Raw genomic sequence first — 17,507 nt, 5'->3', positions numbered from 1 at the left:
CAGAATTAGTGGCAACCTTCGCTGTGGTTGAGCTTTTTGAGCGTCAGGTTATTTTTCCCTTACTTCCAGTAATTTGTTTTTTTGAAGATCCTAAATGCCCACCCTCAACTACTCGTCAGAAGCATGAAGGCATCGACATTACCTGCATTTGTAAGTGGCAAATGATTCTCAAACTTTCAAAATTTCAGTTTTACGGTTTCAAATTGTTTCAAAAATTAGGTCAGTCCTGAAGAAGACAATACACAATTACAAACGATGTTGTTTAAACAAGTCTTTAATTATATATACTAGCTTAGAGCCCGCGCTACGCGCCGGGTTTTTTTTTATTTTGTAATTTACTCAAAAAGTCTTTAAAAGATTATCAACAACAATTTTTATTTTCTTCTCTTAATAAACTAATTAGCTACCAAAAATAACAAATGTTCATAAGATCCTTTTAAACCATAGTTTTACTTAATACATATCTAATAAATTTAAAAATTCATAAATTTTAGTTCTTATAAACTGAAACATATTAAATATTTGTTCCCATATATGTAGTTTAAAACGAAACATAAAGGAAAAAAATTCAAAATAAAAACATAGATTAATCAATTATACAAAATGATTGATTAATCATTATATTCCAAAAATGACACCATTTCTCCTCCATTACACAATCCATTATGGTAAACTTTTGTCTTTAGGAGTTGAACTTTCTCCTCATAAACAATTTTTTTGAAAAATTTTTCTATTACACGAACAAAAATAAAGAAGTGTTCTAAAATATATGAGCATATTGATATTTTATTACAGTTATGTTTACTAATTTTGTAAACAAAAAAATGTTGGTAGTTTAATTTTTCTTTTTAAAAATGAAAGAGATAAAAAACACTGGCAGGAATATTGACATAATCTAATTATACATCGTACCAAAAATAATGATAGGAAACTTTTTCACTATCATTTCCCTTAAATCAACGTGAAATTTACAAAAGAAAACTAATCAATTTGAATAAATAATATATAAATTAGTATAAAATTTAAGGGAAAAAAATGGAAGAACATAACCACTTTTTTTTTTTTAACAACCATCCTTCACATATATAAAGTAAATGAAACTAATTTTAAGACATACAGGAAAACAAAGACGAAAAAATCTACACAATGAACATTGACATAATCTAAAAAAGTATCATACACCGTACCAAAAATAATGATAGGAAACTCTCACTATCATTTCCTAATTCAATGTGAAATTTACAAAAGAAAAATATTCAATTTGAATAAATAATATATAAATTAGTAGAAAATTTAAGGGATAACAATGGAAGAACATAAATACATTAAATAAAGATAAAATAAAAAACTAAAAATAAAATTTTAATATAATTGAAAGAATTGTCTTTTTCTACTGTATACGTTTCCCGATTCCATTGAAACCTTAAAAACCAATGTCATCCATTAATTAAGCATGTAAACAAATAAAAATAATGATAGGAAACTCTTTCACTATCATTTCCTAATTCAATGTGAAATTTACAAAAGAAAAATATTCAATTTGAATAAATAATATATAAATTAGTAGAAAATTTAAGGGATAACAATGGAAGAACATAAATACATTAAATAAAGATCAAATAAAAAACTAAAAATAAAATTTTAATATAATTGAAAGAATTGTCTTTTTTCTACTGTATACGTTTTCCGATTCCAATGAAACCTTAAAAACCAATGTCATCCATTAATTAAGCATGTAAACAGATAAAAAAAATTAAATTACTCAATGAACAACAACATGTACAAACTAAAAAATTATCAACCAAAAATAGCGATAAGAAACTCTCTCTCTCATTATTATTTCTTGAGTTCAATGTAAAATTTACCAAAGAAAAGTAATCATTTGAATAAAAAATAATATATAAATTAGAAAAAAAAATAAGGGACAAAAAAAAATGGAAGAACATAAGCACCGGAAATAAAGATAAAAAAAAAGGAAAAAAAATGAAAATACTAATTGAAAATAACTATTCTAGATAAAAAAAAATAATAATAAAAAAAAAACTGTAGTATAATTTTTCATTAAAAAACAACGATTGGAAAATTGAAAAAAACTGTTCTAGAAAAAAATATATATATAAAAAAAAAAGAACTGTAGTATAATTTTTCATTGAGAAACAACAATGCAAATCTCTCTCTCTCTCTCTCTCTTTTATCTTTTTCTGAATTGATTGTGAAATTTACAAAGGAACATTGAGATATAAATAGAAAGTAAGAGAAGAAAAAAAAAATTAGAAAAAGATATAAGGGACAAAAACAAAAATGGAAGAACATAAGCACCGAAAATAAAGATAAAAAAAAATGAATAAAATAAAAATACTAATATAATTGAAAATAACTATTATATTCTTCATTGAGAATAGTATAATTTTTCATTGAGAAATAACGATTGAAAAATTGAAAAGAACTGTTATTGCAAAAAAATAAAATAAAGAAAAGAAATCATTGAGAAACAATGATAAGAAACTCTCTCTACCTCTCTCTTGTAGTCTTGTCTTTTTCCTGATTTGAGTGTGAAATTGATAGAGGAACATTGAGATATAAATAGAAAGCAAGAGAAGAGAAAAAGAAAAATAAACAGAGAGAGAAAGAGAGAATTTGAGAACCTTTTGTTTTCTTCATTAAGACAATTAAATATATTACAAATAAAACTCATACATTTTAATTGTCTCGTATTGAGATATAAACATAAAGCAAGAGAAGATAAAAAGAAAATTAAATCAAGAGAGAGAAATAGAGAATTTGAAAACCTTTTGTTTTCTTCATTAAGACAATTCTCAATACATTACAAATAAAAAAAATAAAAAAAAATCGGTTCAAACATAAATTATGGGAGAGAGAAAGATTTAAGACATTTAAGTGCAGATAGAGGGAGAGAGAGAGAGACCTACGGATTTGTGGGAGAGAGAGTTAAGACAAAAAAAAAAAAAAAAAAATTCAGGACACGTGTCGCAATTCTACGCTCTCTCCGAGCCAAAACTCGGTTTTTATATATGATGATGAATATATATGAGAATATATCTCACATTGAGATATAAACATAAAGTAAGAGAAGATAAAAAGAAAATTAAATAAAGAGGGAGAAATAGAGAATTTGAAAACCTTTTGTTTTCTTCATTAAGACAATTCAATGCATTACAAATAAAAAATCAAAAAATCGGTTCAAACATAAATTATGGGGGGGCGAGAGAGAGAGAGAGAGAAAGAGATTTAAGACATTTAAGTGAAGATAGAGGGAGAGAGAGAGAGGCCTACGGATTTATGGGAGAGAGAGTTAAGACCAAAAAAAAAAGGAGATAGGAGGACACGTGTCGCAATTCTAAGCACTCCCTACGTCAAAACTCGGCTTTTATGGGAGAGTGAGAGTTAGCACAATTAATTAAAAAAAATGAATTTAGATATAAAATTATGGGAGAGAGATTTAAGACATTTAAGTGGAGATAGAGGGAGAGAGAGAGAGACAAAATTATGGGATAAAGAAATAGTTAGTTTAGAGAGAGAAAATAAAAGGTTCAAACATAAAATTATATTAAAAAAAAATGGTTGAAACATAAATTATGGGAGAGAGAGAGATTATGGGAGAGTGAGAGTTAGCACAATTAATTAAAAAAAAAAAAACGAATTTAGATATAAAATTATGGGAGAGAGATTTAAGACAATTAAGTGGAGATAGAGGGAGAGAGAGAGATTGACAAAAAACAATTGAAACACAAATTATGGAAGAGAGTTAGCACAATTAATTAAAAAAAAAAAACGATTGAAACACAAATTATGGGAGAGTGAGAGTTAGCACAATTAATTAAATGTCTTAAACCATAGAATTAGTTTAAGACATTTAAGTTGAGATAGAGGGAGAGAGAGAGAGACGTGGGTGATGGAGTTAGGAGGACACGTGTCGCAATTCTAAGCATTCCCTATGTCAAAACTCAGCTTTTATATATATATATGATTAATTAAAAAAAAAAAAGAATTTAGATATAAAATTATGGGAGAGAGATTTAAGACATTTAAGTGGAGATAGAAGGAGAGAGAGAGAGACAAAATTATGGGAGATAGAAATAGTTAAGACACTTAAACCATATAATTAGTTTAGAGAGAGAAAATAAAGGTTCAAACATAAAATTATATTAAAAAAAACCGTTGAAACATAAATTATGGGAGAGTGAGAGTTAGCAAAATTAATTAAAAAAAAAAAGAAAAAGAATTCAAATATAAAATTATGGGAGTGAGATTTAAGACAATTAAGTGGAGATAAAGGGAGAGAGAGAGATTGACAAAAAACGATTGAAACACAAATTATGGGAGAGAGTTAGCACAATTAATTAAAAAAAAAAAAAAAACGATTGAAACACAAATTATGGGAGAGTGAGAGTTAGCACAATTAATTAAATGTCTTAAACCATAGAATTAGTTTAAAACATTTAAGTTGAGATAGAGGGAGAGAGAGAGAGACGTGGGAGATGGAGTTATGAGGACACGTGTCGCAATTCTAAGCATTCCCTACGTCAAAACTCGGCTTTTATATATATATATATATATATATGACAAAACACTCCCACTACAAAAAAAATGAGATTTTCTGACGTGGCTACAGTAAATATTTTGTTGCCACGTCTGCAATGTTCTGACGTGGGAATTTTACCACGTCAGAAAATAAATAGTACCACGTCAGAATTTTCTGACGTGTTAAAACAAATACGTCAGAAAATTCTGACGTGGTACTATTCCCACGTCAAAAAATTATTACAGATTTAGCAATTTCAAAAAATTATATATTTTCTGACGTGGCTACATTTACCACGTCAGAATTTTTCTGACGTTGGAATGTGCCACGTCAGAAAATTCTGACGTGACACTGTAGCACGTCAGAATTTTCTGACGTGGCACACCACCACGTCAGAAAATTTATGACGTGCTACAGTACCACGTCAGAAAATTATATATATATATATATATAATTTTATATTTATTTCTGACGTGCCAGGTGTCGCACGTCATAAATTTCTGACGGGCAACACCTGGCACGTCAGGAAATTACCTCGATTAGCCCCCAATAGGTGGGATTTTGAACTTCTTTCCCTCTTTTTATTTCCCCCCTCAACTTTTTCCCACTTATTATTTTTTACCTCTTCATTTTTTTTTCCAGCACATTCTCTCTCCTGTCTCAATCTCCCTGCTTCTCTGCCGTATGCACGGCACCTCTAGAGGATGAAGAAAAACAGAAGGTGAAGGGGAAAAATTGAGAAGCATGAAGCAGATCGAAGAAAGGAGAAGAAGAAGAAAAAGAAAAGGAGAAGAGAAGAAAAAAAAGAAAAGGAGAAGAAGAAAAAAAAGAAAAGGAGAAGAGAAGAAAAAGAAAAAAAAAAAGAAAAAAAAGGAGAAGAGAAGAGAAGAAGAAGAAGAAGAAGAAGAAGAAGAGGAGAAGATCGATAAGAAGATTTGTTGGGTTTTTCAGATTGATTTTTTTGATTTCTTGATGGTTGGTTTTAATTTTTTGAAGATGTTTTCGATTTGAGTTTTTGAAAATATTTTCAAAAACTCAAACCATGGTGAAGATCTGCACCATGGAGATCGAAAAGAAGAGGGAGAGAGTGAGAAAATTAAATGGAGAAATGGGAGCTAGAGTTGGAGAAAAGAAGAGAAAGAGAGAATTGAGAAAAGAAGAAAGGGAGTGGCCAGCCATGGTGCAGATCTGCACCATGGTGCAGAGAAATGTGTTCCTCTGCACGGCAGATCCCTCATGGTGCAGAGAAATGTGTTTCGTGAGGGAGCTGCCGTGCAGAGGAATTCCCAAAAAAATGGAAAATTAAAATTTAATTGAAAATTAATTTTAATTAAAAAAAATTCCAAAAAAAATTAAAAAAAAAAAGAAAAATTAATATTTTATTTAATTTTTCAATTTTCTGACGTGGTAGAAATACCGCGTTAGAAAATTTTCTGACGTGGCATCTTTACCACATCAGAAAATTTTCTGACGTGGCAGAACTGCCACGTCAGAAATATTTTCTGACGTGTGGCAAAGTAAAACGTCAGAATTTTCTGACGTTTTACCCACTCACACGTCAGGAAATTTTTTTTCCTGACATCTATGTTTCTGACAATCGACACGCGTCAGAAACGACCCGTTAGAAAAATTTCCTGACCCGTTAGACACTAGAAAATGTCAGAAATCTCCTGTCATAAAAAAATTGTTTTTTTGTACTGTCCGTTTCAATTAAACCCCATGAGTTGCGTTTTATTTTTTAATGACAAAATGCTACATAATCCATACCTAAGAGTTGAGTTGCGTCAAAGCATTTCTAGCAAGAATAGCTAAAATGACTAGTGAAAAAGTACAAATTTTCATTTTAACCATTGATTTTTTTATACTCCAACAAATTCTCTACTCTACTTTTTATTTTAATTAAATATTAGAGAAATACTAGAGATACTAAGCCTTTTATGAACAGAGGGTTACTAAACTGATGTATAGTTTATTTATTGAAACTCGTTACATTTCTATTGAAGATTGAGTTGAAGAAGTTTGAGTGGATTTGGTTGAAGGAATAATAGAGGATGATGCAGGACCATCCAAAGGCGAGTCAGATGGTGATGGAGGGATCATTGTATTTGTAGGAGTGGATTCCTACGCTTGTGTTGGTGAGTTGGATTTCACAAGTGAAAACAACATTGAACATTGGTAATTGGAAAGCCTACAGGTGCTTTTCTTTCAAGTGAATGCTCACTTGAAATGTTTTATTGTTTGGTATTTGGAGTTGGTTTTAGTATAATGAAGGTATGGCAAATGACAGACTTATGATAAAATAGGAAGTCAATCCAATCCTTAATTTTCATTAAAAAAAAAAAAAATCAATACGAATTTTGCATTACTTTGTTTGAATTTTCTAGTGTCAAATGTAGATCTTGTTAAACGTTTTGGACGAACTATTTTCATTATTATTGCTATTGGGGCCTAAGTGGTAGCAGGTTCGTTCAAGGATGGAACTTACACTTTTAGTATTTAATTTCATTGGTAATTTTGAGTTATTGTTCAATTTATTATTTGATTTTCTTGATTTACGCATGCTTAGGATCGAAGCAGCAATTCATGAAATATAATGGGTTGTGGGAATCATGTGGGGATTTCTGCAATCTGTTTGGATAAGACAGCCATAATTCTTCAAAGAGACCGAGTATGGCCAATAGTATATGCCAATGCTATTCCTTCTTCCTCATTCACTTCGGAGGGTTTTGATATTTGGAAGAGCTTCTGATTTCATGTGCAGAACCAATTGAAGTACTATTTAAGATTTGGAGCTAATTCTAAACTTCTTCACTTTGCAACAATGCAATAAGTTGAGAAGCTGGGAATTAGATATCGTTACTTTCATCAATACAATTGCTCAAACACACCTCCAAAATTCAATTACCCTTTTTTAGGATGAGCTTGTTTTAGTGTAAATCACCATAATTTTTATTGATGTCTTGATCGAGCTGAATCCGGATAGAACTCAATTTAACTCTACCAGATTTTAGTATGATAGAAATTAATTGCTTCTTCTTTGGCTGTTCTCTGAACTTGGACGTGAATAAACAAAAAGTATTTGAATACCTTTGGATGTTACCAAGGCCTCTGCTGCTACCCATGACCAAACAGAGTTACTCAAATCAAAAGGTGAAAAGGTTACCTGTTTTTGCTTAGAAACTGTGTCAAGAAAGCCCAAAAATTCAGGATCATGGTTAACCTCTTACTTTCTCTATAAAGCTTATTTAACTTATTTGATGTGAATAAATTATATAAATTAATTTTCAAAAAAAAGATATACCTTTATTTCTACAAGTAATCATGGTAAAACTAACTTTATTCTTTTCATAATTCCTCCTTCTCCTCTTTTCATTTACAACTCCTACGTACTCTTTATAATCTGTTGATGTCTCATCTCATTCTTTGCTCTACTGCCACTCTATTACATAATTAAATGATTATTAGTTTAAGTTTTTAATATCACACAAAAAATTAAATGCATCATCATATTATTTGTTAGAGATGATATATAAGAAAAAGTTGAATACGTAAAATTGTTTAATTAGTAAGGGTTTTGTCAAAATCTTATAAAAAATACTTATTTCATATAAAGATTAAACAAAACTAAATCTTGATTTAGAATAAGTTTGGTAGTTTATAATATTATGAAAATTTGTTTGGTTGATTAAATACTATCTTATTGCAACTAGGTGACCATGTCTCGTGAATCCGGTGGATACTTGAAAACTATTGGTTAAGGGTTTTTTGAGCTAAAAAGGCCTGAAACTGTCTCATCTCAAGATATGGTGAAATGTATGATTGTTTACACTAATTAGATATAGAAATTCTTATTGTGAAAGTTAAACACATATGCTCTAGCGTGTACAACTAGGACACTTTGAGAATTTCTTTAGAGAAAATAAAACACACCCTAGACAACCATAGATTGATAGAAACCAAATGAATATTGTAAGTGGGTGGGTGAAGGCCGGCGAGGGAAATAAAAAGAAAGTAAATTGGGTGGATGAAGGAAGCATCTCCCCGACACTTGACGTTACACCAACTTTAATTTGTATTCTTATGCATCACGACGCCTACATCTTGTCTGTATTCTTAGAAATTGATGAGGACACCATATTTAATTTACATTCGCACAATAATTCAAACTTTATAATACATTAATCATCTTGTATTCAAAATAGGTAGCTCTCTCCACTCCATACCATTATTAATAAATTTAAGGCTGTTAATTAAGTGAGCGAAACCCTCGCGAGCGAGCTCGGACTCGGCTCGTATAAGCTCGGTTCATGCTCAATTTGATTATTAAATGAGGCGTTTCGTGAACACAAATACTAGCTCGAATATTAAACGAAGCAAGCTCGGCTTGACTCGGTTAAGCTCGTGAGCAGGTCGTATAAGGCTCAAATTGGCAGTTGTTCACATAACCAATATCCTTCCCCTCACTTAATTTATTAATTAACTACCAAAAATAAAAAATGTTCATAAGATCATTTTGAACCATATTACATTACTCAATAGCATGAACCCACACATCAAATAAATTTAGAAATTTATAAAGTTTAATCTTTATAAATTGGAACTTGTTAAATATTTGTTCCCATAGATGTAGTTTAAAACAAAATGAACTATAAAGGGAAAAAAATTATCAAAATGAAAGTCCAGATTAAATTATCATAAATTTAATCCTTTAGCGACTACTTTTGGTCGCTGTTAAAGACCATATTTCTTGTAGTCAGTAGAGATAAAAATTAATAACATATGAACACTTCAAATATGGGATAAAATTAAGGGATAATGTATCATAAATCCTTGAAAAAAGGCACGATTTGAAATAATCCTCACTTTTTATAATTCTAACTTCCGTTGCTTCACTTTGTGTTAATTCGAGAAAGATTCCTCCTTGAGTTTGTTGTCCAAATTTTCTGTAGACGGTTAGTACTTAGTGCCACATCACCTTGAATTAATACTTTATAGAAATTAAAATTTTAAAATTAAATTTTCTAGATAAAATCTTTTAAAAAAAAAAGTCACAAAGGGGCATTCCTTTCGTTGGCCACCTCAGCAGTGGACCAGTGGTGGTGCTCCCTTGGGAGTTGGGGGTGGCTCAGCAGTCAGCACCCCCAAACGTTTCACGGTGAGAAGACTAACAAACACGTTCTGAAGGTGGAAAAAGTTGGGAAAGGGAGTGGTTTGAGTAGAAGAAATTATTTGATTTTCTGATTCCTGCTAATTTTTTTTTGTTGAAATATAATAGAGGTGTAAAAAATTAAATGAAAGTCGTTTGTGTAATATTGGATGATGAGGATTGAGGGCCAAAACTCATTCGTCGACCGACAAAATCCACATACTCATTTTTACACTCAACCCACAATATTTAATTAATACTACTAACCCATATATTATTATTTTAACTTAATTACCTATTATTAGTTTGATCTAAATAAATTCTTTGGGTATCTAATCTATCTAATTAAATTACTTCATTTCTTAAATCACCCAATTATCTTATCATCAAATTAATATCTCTAAAATAATGGTTTTAAAATCTATGGCGCTACATCCTACCCACCTTATTGGAATTTCATGATTGAAATTAAAGCCAATAAATTATCATCTAACTTCTAATTGAGCAACTCAGATTTTAATGTAGCGTCCAACTATTAATTCTCAAGTATAGATTTTGCTCTAATTCTCCAAAGTTAATTCGATATATATATTAAAAACCTCAATATTCAATCTCTTAATTCTAAAGTTGATCCCAAGATGAGAAATCAAAAATGTAGGAAAATCCTCTATTTTATAAGCACAAGACCTATTAATTTGTGCTTCGCATCCCAATTAAATGTTTGAGCTGGATGCACTCTACACTAGCGTTTCACCGTGAAAAGACTAATAAACGTGTTCTGAAGGTGGAAAAAGTTGGACAAGGGGGTGGTTTGAGTTGAAGAAGTTATTTAATTTTCTTATTCCTACTAATTTTCAGTTGAAATATAATAGAGGTGTAAGAAATTAAATGAAAAATCTTGTGTGTAATATTAGATGATGAGGGCCAAAACTAATGACACATGTTGACCCTTGAACGCAGTCACCATGTGATCGCATCTGGTCAATTCAATGGATATTTGAAAGGATTAAATGTCTTTTCCGTATTTGTAGTTTAGGCTAAAATCAATCCGCTATTTAGATTTCAGAAAGTGTCATAAGTAGTACTTCTAATAAACCGAAATATCCGTTCCAAATATCATCTAATTTTTTAACAGAGCTTCACATTACCGCCAGTAATAGACGCTTCTTCAGACCGTGAGGAAAATAAACCTTGCACAAAGCTCCCACATGTCGAGTATGTTTCCTACCTTTCACTTCATATAGTATCTACAGTCCTCTAATAAATTGTTTTTTTTTTTTTAATAAAAAAAAAAAATCCCTATGTTTCCATATTAAATTTATATTCCACAATTGGTAACATTAGATAATAGACTTATGATAGACCAGGAGGCAGGAAGTCAATCCAATCCTTAATTTTCATAAAAAAAAAAATTCAATACGAATTTTGCATTACTCTGTTAGGATTTTCTAGTGTCAAATGCAGATCATGTTAAACGATTTGGACGAACTATTTTCATTATTATTGCTATTGGGGCCTAATTGCTAGCTGGTTCGTTCAAGAAAGGAACTTACACTTTTAGTATTTAATTTCATTGGTAATTTTGAGTTATTGTTGAGTTTATTGTTTGATTTTTTTGATGGACGCGTGCTTAGGAAGCAGCAATTCATGAAATGGGTTATGGGAATCATGTGGGGATTCTGAACCAAATTTGGCAACTATGGACCTATGGTACTCTTGGAGTAGCATCTTAAGCATTGAGCTTGTAATGATCTTCTCAAAGATCATAAGGATCTGAAAGTTGAAGTGGTAGGATGCTTGACAGGAGGAGGATCTTGACGTTCTTGTGAAGAGGGTGCTCATGATCATCATGTTATTTTCTGTTATTTTCCATGCCTCCAGTCACTCTAAATTAAGTGAATTTTTTTTTTCCCCTCTTAAAGCAAACCGTGGGGTCCGGTGGGTAAGAGGTAGAATATAAGCTGAAAGTGGAGCCCCCTCAAGAGTCGTTTGGGTATTGGAATTTCTATATGTTTTTTAAAATGTGTTTGATATGTTTGTTTGGATTAGAAGCACGAGCTTGATATTTAAATCTGGAGATGCACACATTAATAGTGAAACTGGCCACAATACAAGCAAAAGTCAAGACATGAATCATTTTAATTAAGCCATACAAACATGTAAAATAACAGATGTGAACACCCTGAAATTTTTGAAATTGCTCAAACACCCCTCTAAATTCAACAACCCCTTTTTAGGATGAGCTTGTTTTAGTGTAAATCACCTTGATTTTTATTAATACATTGATGGAGTTGGATGAGGTTATAGCTCAGTTTAACTCTACCGGATCTTAGTTTGATAGAAATTAATTGCTTCTTCTTTGGCTGTTCTCTTAACTTCGACGTGAAGAAACAAAAAAATATTTGAATATATACCTTTGGATGTTACCAAGGCCCCTGCTGCTATCCATGACCAAACAGAGTTACTCAAATCAAAAGGTGAAAAGGGTACCTGTTTTTGCTTAGAAACTGTGTCAAGCAAGCCCAAAAATCCAGGATCATGGTCAACCTCTAACTTTCTTTATAAAGAGTATTTAACTTATTTGATGTGAATAAATTATATAAATTAATTTTTTAAAAAAATATATACCTTTATTTCTACAAGTAAACATAGTAAAACTAATTTTATTCTTTTCATAATTCCTCCTTCTCCTCTTTTCCTTCACAACTCCTACTCGTTATAATCTATTGATCTCTCATCTCACTCTTTGCTCTACTACCACTCTATTACATTTTCTTTTTATACCTACTCTTAAAGTATTAATTAAATGATTATTAGTTTAAGTTTTTTATATCACACAAAAAATTAAATTCATCATCATATTATTTTGTTAGAGATGATATATAAGCAAAAGTTGAATACGTAAAATTGTTTTGTCAAAATCTTATAAAAAATACTTATTTCATATACAAATTAAAAAAAAAAAAAAAAAAACTAAATCTTGATTTAGAATAAGTTTGGTAGTTTATAATATTATGAAAATTTTTACTGTCTTATTTCAACGAGGTGACCAAGTCCCATGAATCCAGTGGATATTTCAAAATTATTGGTTAGAGTTTTTTTGTTAGCCAAAAAGGCTTGACACGGCCTAATCAAGATATGGGTGAGGTTCATTGTGGTTTACACTAATTAGACATAAAAATTCTTATTGTGAAAGTCAAACACATATGCTCCAGCGTGTACTAGCTAGGAATGGTACAAAAATGGTTAGATGATGATAAGATTTAAGATGTAAAATATGAGAGAAACGTGCATGGCCAAGTTAGATGTGATGGACTCTTTTCAAATATAATTTCAAGTTGACGATGCAGGATGCAGCCAGTGAATATCACCCCTATGAATATCAATCACTAATCACTATAACCAACCATATATAGATTGATAGAAACCAAATGAATATTGTAAGTGGGTGGGTGAAGACCAGCAAGGGAAATAAAAAAGAAAGTAAATTGGGTGAAGAAATGAAGCAACTCCCCGACACTTGACGTTACACCAACTTTTGCTGTGGACAACGCCTACATCTTGTCTATATTCTTAGAAATTGATCAGGACACTATATATATTTAATTTGCATTCGCACAATAATTCAAACTTTATAATATAGTAATACATTAATAATCTTGTATTCAAACTCGATGGCTCTCTCCGTATATAATAATATTTTTTGTTATGATTTTTTCTTTCTGGATTTTTTATGGGCATGTTGGTTCTTTTTATGGCAATTGACCATGTCCATCCCTTCACAGCAAGCACATCTTCCTTAATTCTACGCTCCAAGTTCAACACCTCTAAACAGCCGCTTTTAGCATTCACTCAATTTACCAACAATAAATGGCCGAACCAGCTCTGTTCCACATTTATGCGAGTATCATTAGGAGTTTGGGATCTCTTGCTCTTCAAGAGATTGGACTTCTATGGAGTTTCAAAGATGAGCTTCAAAAGCTCAGAGACACCGTTTCCACTATCCAAGCTGTGCTTTTGGATGCAGAGGAGAAGCAGGCCCAGAACCTTGCGATCAAAGATTGGCTTCAAAAGCTGAAGGATGCCATGTACGACGCCGACGACTTGTTGGATGACTTCTCCACTCAACTTCTACGAAGACAAGTGATGACACGGGACAAGAAGATGGCAAAAGAGGTAAATTCATATATAAATGTGCATAATTTATATGATGATGTTCTCTGTGACTAAAGCATTCCCGGACCAAGATAAAAATATTTATCACAACACAAGCCAGAGAAAATATATATCATTTTACGTAGTTTAAAATTTCTCAACAACAATTCAAAAGAATAAATCCACAACAACAATTTGTTCTTTATAATGTTAAACCCAACTATCCAACGGTACAGAAATTCTAAAAGATCACAATATGACCGGATTCAAATGGATTGTTTACAGGTATGCATCTTCTTTTCCAAATCGAACCAGCTTGTATATGGCCTTAAAATAGGTCATAGGATCAAGGCAGTTAGGGCGAGACTGGATGAAATTGCAGATGATAAGATCAAATTTGGCTTCATTGAACGCCTTATAGTGACACATGAGTTTGAGCATAGGAAAAGAGAAGACACACACTCTTTTGTTCTTGAGGAACAAGTCATTGGGCGAGATGATGAAAAGAAGGCAATTAAAGAGTTGTTATTGGATTCCAATGTAGAAGAGAATGTTTCTGTCATTCCCATAGTTGGGATTGGTGGACTAGGTAAGACCACACTTGCTCAATATGTGTTCAATGACGAGGAAGTCAAAAGACATTTTGAGCTAAGACTCTGGGTGTGCGTCTCTGATCCATTTGATGTGAAAACTATTGTTACAAAGCTCATAGAATCTGCAACTAAAAAGAAACCTGAAAGCCTCGAGATGGATTTGTTACAAAGTCAGCTTCGAGCAGAAATTGATGGGAAGCTATATTTACTTGTTTTAGATGATGTATGGAGCGAGAATCGCGGTACATGGTTGAACTTGGAAACACTTTTATCGGGTGGCCTGAAGGGAAGCAAAGTTTTGATTACTACACGTAGCAAAAGAGTTGTAGAGATTACAGGCGCAATGTCGCCATTTCTCTTGGGAGGTCTATCTGAAAGCAATTCTTGGAATTTATTTAAGAAAATGGCATTTAAAGATGGGGAAGAGCCAAAGAATCCAAAGCTAGTAGAAATAGGAAGGGATATCGTACAAAAGTGTGCACAAGTTCCTCTTGCTATAAGGAGCATTGGGAGTCTATTATACTTCAAAAATTCTGAAGCTGATTGGTTCTACTTTAAAAACCATGAACTTTACAAAATAACTCAACAAGAAAATGATATTTTTCCAATACTTAAGTTGAGTTATGATCATCTCCCGTCACACTTGAAGCAATGTTTTGCTTTTTGTTCGTTGTTTCCAAAAGATTATGAAATTGAAGTGGAGGTGTTGATTCATCTATGAGCGGCTCAAGGCTTTCTTCATTCATCATATGGAAACAGACATCTTGAAGATATTGGATGCGAGTATTTTATGGATTTGCTTTGGAGGTCATTTTTCCAAGACGTACAAAGAGATGGACTTGGTGTAAAAAAGTGCAAAATGCATGACCTTATTTATGATCTTGCACAATTAATAGCAGGTGAGGAGTACACAATTTTATATCCAGATGGAGAAAACATAGTTGGAAGAACTCGTCATGTTGCATTTCATTCTTCAAATTCATTACCGGATATTCCCGCTCTTTTGCTCAAGGCTAACAAAATGAGAACAGTTCTTCTACGAATTCCAATACTTCCAAGACTTGATGATGAGCTCAACGTGAACAATGACATACTTGAGTCGAATAAGCCAGTCTCTGATACACTTATTTCAAGTTTTAAATACTTGCGTCAGTTGCGTGCTTTGAATTTGAGTCGATCGAATATTCAAAAAGTGCCAAATTTCATTGGCAAGTTAGAGCATTTAAGATTTCTAGATTTGTCTAGGAATGAAGATATCAAACTACTCCCTGCTTCGATAACTAAATTGCAGAATTTGCAAACACTAAGACTTGATTATTGTCGTGGGCTTAAAGAACTGCCAGGAGACACTAGAAACTTAATCAGCCTTAGGCATCTTCGGCTAGATGGGTGTAAAAGCTTGACTCATATGCCTCATGGATTGGGAAAGTTGACCGCTCTCCAAACACTGTCGCTATACATTTTAGGGAAGAAAAAGAGTTCTCTCTCCAAGCCAATGGGTGGACTAGGGGATCTGGATGGTTTAAATCAGTTGAGAGGAGTGTTACGGATCAAGGGTTTAAAGCACTCGAGATCTTCTCCATCAGAAGCAAAGGCTGCCAACTTGGAGAGGAAGCAACATCTTCAATGGGTGATATTAGAGTGGGACCTAGAATCTGGTGATGAAAGTGATAAGGCAATTGCAAATGATGAACAATTGTTGCAAAACCTTCGGCCACACCTAAATTTGAAAATATAAAATATAGTTGGGTATGCAGGTGTGATGTTATGTAGTTGGGTGTCCTCACTCTCAAATTTGACTACTATTCGAATATGGGATTGTAAATGGCTTCAACATATCCCACCAATGGACCGATTCCCTTTTCTGAAGCATCTTTCTCTTCAAAACTTGAGTAAGCTGGAGTACATAAGCAATGATGGTAGTGACGTGTCCTCTTCTCCCCTCAAATTTCTCACACTATTTAATTTGCCAAAGTTGAGGGGATGGTGAAAGACGAGGGAAACAAATCATCTTCCATTATTCCCTTCATTTCCTTCCCTTTCTCATTTATTTATCAGGAATTGCCCTATGATGTCCCTAACAACACCCACCTCTTCCTCTCCCCTTTCCGATCTGTCCAAATTGAAGTATCTTTATCTTGTGGAATTAGAGGAACTTGAATATCTGCCACAAGAGTGGCTGCAAAACCTCACTTCTCTTGAGACCCTGGGGATTTGGAATTGTCGTAAAATGCGAATATCCATGTCTGCACTCTTTCAGCATCTCACCGCCCTTGAAAATCGGTCTATTCTTGGTTGCAAAGAACTTATCAGCAATGAGAATGAAGATGGCACACATGGCCTTGGACCTACAAGATTTGGTTATCTATCTATAGTAGACATTCCAAATTTGGTTTCTCTCCCAAGAGAGCTTAGCGATGTTACCACTCTGCAAGGGCTTCAAATTATGGTTTGCCCTAGTTTGGTGTCTTTACCAGAGTGGATAGGCAATTTCACTTCACTTCAGGAGCTTGGAGTCGTAAATTGTCCAAATTTAATGTCACTGCCTGAAGGTATGCACCGCCTCACCTCTTTACGTCGTTTGACAATTGCGGAGTGTCCTTGCTTGGAGGAGAGATGTGAACAAGGAATGGGAGAGGATTGGCCAAAGATTGCTCATGCCCCAAACTTTCGTAAAGGCAGCGATGGTAATCTCAAAGAATGGATAGCAAGCCGAGCTCGCCATTATCTTGAGGTTTTTAAGTCACCAATTAGACAATCATTTTTCTTCTTCTTGTTGTTCCTCTTTATTTTACTATGTCAGGCTTTTGATATATATCTTATTTGATTTCATATGCAGGAAGCATTTAAGGTTTCACGTATGGACGCTTCTTCAGACCTTGCCGACAATTAGATTTGTGCAAAGCTCTAACATTTACAGTATTTTTTCCTATCTTTCACTTCAATGGCATTTCCAGTATTGTTTTCTTCTTTTAGTTTTTCAACATTTCTTTCGTTTCCATTTGAAATTTCAATTCTACAAACGGTAGCATCATGTATTAGGTAGAAGACTTATAATTAATAGATGAGG

The 17,507-nt window shown here is 32.6% G+C and overlaps 1 pseudogene; it reads left to right on the top strand.

Annotated features, from left to right (window-relative positions):
- The first annotated feature begins 13,559 nt into the window (after window positions 1-13,559).
- LOC148585233 (putative disease resistance protein RGA1) lies at window positions 13,560-17,330 on the top strand (annotated as a pseudogene).
- The last annotated feature ends 177 nt before the right edge of the window (window positions 17,331-17,507 follow it).

The sequence above is a fragment of the Corylus avellana genome, chromosome 5, assembly GCF_965113065.1.
Source record: "Corylus avellana chromosome 5, dhCorAvel1.hap1.2, whole genome shotgun sequence".
Classification (NCBI taxonomy): domain Eukaryota; kingdom Viridiplantae; phylum Streptophyta; class Magnoliopsida; order Fagales; family Betulaceae; genus Corylus; species Corylus avellana.
The sequence above is the reverse complement of the archived record's forward strand: the minus strand, read 5'-3'. Positions and strand labels throughout refer to the sequence as shown.